We start from the raw sequence: 1,638 nt of genomic DNA, 5'->3' as shown, positions 1-1,638 counted from the left end.
AAAACTAAATTAATACCTAATTAATACTAGAATTAAATGCCTAAATGCAAAAAAAATGCAACATATTTTTGTATTTTCTATGAATTAAAATGCTACACATTTTTGTATTTTTATGAATAAAAATGCAACATATATATTTTTGTATTTATTTTTTGAATAAAAATGCGCAGACAAAAAATGCAAACAAGACACCAAACTTATGCAATTAATTCCTAAAAATCAAATAATTAAGGAAAAATCCTAATTTTAATGGATTTGTAGGAGTAGATTAATCATGGCAAAAATCACATGCTCACACCCACGTATATGTTTTATAACATTTTTACTTTAATTCATATGATTGCATTTGTATTTTTAATTTATTTACACAAATTTTGCAAGAATAGCCTACATTCTACACATAACTATAGTTATTACATTATTTGTGTTAGAATAGTATTTTTATAATGTTAAGCTATTATTTTTAATTATTTTACTTCATAAGTAATATTTTATTATTTATAAATTACTTTTTGCAAATTATTTCAAACAAATTTTGAATATTTAATTTTATAGCCCAATGAAGGGCTAATTTTCGAACCAAAACAGGCCCAAGGGATCTGGCCCATTCATTTTACTCTTCAGCAGCCCAAACCAACAACCCCATTAATCAACCCGGTCGCGACCCGCAAAATTAACCTGCCCGTTCATTTTTTCAATCTTGGTCGTTGATCTCTCAAGATCAACGGCCCACAGCTACCCTACCACTTTTAATTACCCAACCCAAACCCTAATTCCCATTTTTCATGAGACCGCCTCCGAATGCTCTCCACTCTCCTTCTCTCTCTAAAGAACCCTAGCCACCTCCCCTTAAATCCTTCTCATAATCCTGTTGATAATGAGATTCTTCCATTATTTGCTTACCATATCTGTGTTTCTCCGCTATTGGTCATGTGTATATGGAATTACTTAGGTACTTGCCCAATTTTGAAAAGTACCATCTCCAAATCGGACTGGACGACTGTGTACCTGAGAGCGCAGTTGAAGAAGTTGGTTGACCTAAGTGCGCGCTTAGATGATTTGGGGTCAAATTTTGGGAGTTCTTTGGGGCTTTTGAAGAGAATTTCGACCAAGGCTTCACTTAGATCATACAAGGTGAGTTTTTATCCAAGTTTTATGTTAATTCAAGTTTATTAACACTAATAGTAACAAGATTCAACCTTGGAATTTGTTAGATTCTTTCAAATCCTCCAAGAACACAAAAATGGAGATTTTCAATATTTGTCTTCAAGAGGTTATCCCACTACTCAATCTTCATGTATTGTGTATAATTAAATATATAGAAGGTAATTTGGAGTAAAAATCATGATTTGATTAAGTTGGGAGATGAACCCTAGAATTGGGTACTTTGAATAAGATTGACTAGTGGATAGAGATGATAAATAGTGTCAATTTGGTGAAAATGAGTTAAATGATACTCTTTATAATCTTGTGAGCAATTCAATTATTGAATTTCGTATTGTTGTATATGCAATGAGAGATTTAGAGTTAAAACTCAAGAACTAACTTTTGTGGTGGAAATATCGATTTTTACTATACTTGTAAAGTTGGACCTAAGTATTGAACACTTAGTTGACATAGTTGATGTTATCATAATAT

Source organism: Nicotiana attenuata, unplaced genomic scaffold, assembly GCF_001879085.1.
Source record: "Nicotiana attenuata strain UT unplaced genomic scaffold, NIATTr2, whole genome shotgun sequence".
In the NCBI taxonomy this organism is placed as follows: domain Eukaryota; kingdom Viridiplantae; phylum Streptophyta; class Magnoliopsida; order Solanales; family Solanaceae; genus Nicotiana; species Nicotiana attenuata.
The sequence above is the reverse complement of the archived record's forward strand: the minus strand, read 5'-3'. Positions refer to the sequence as shown.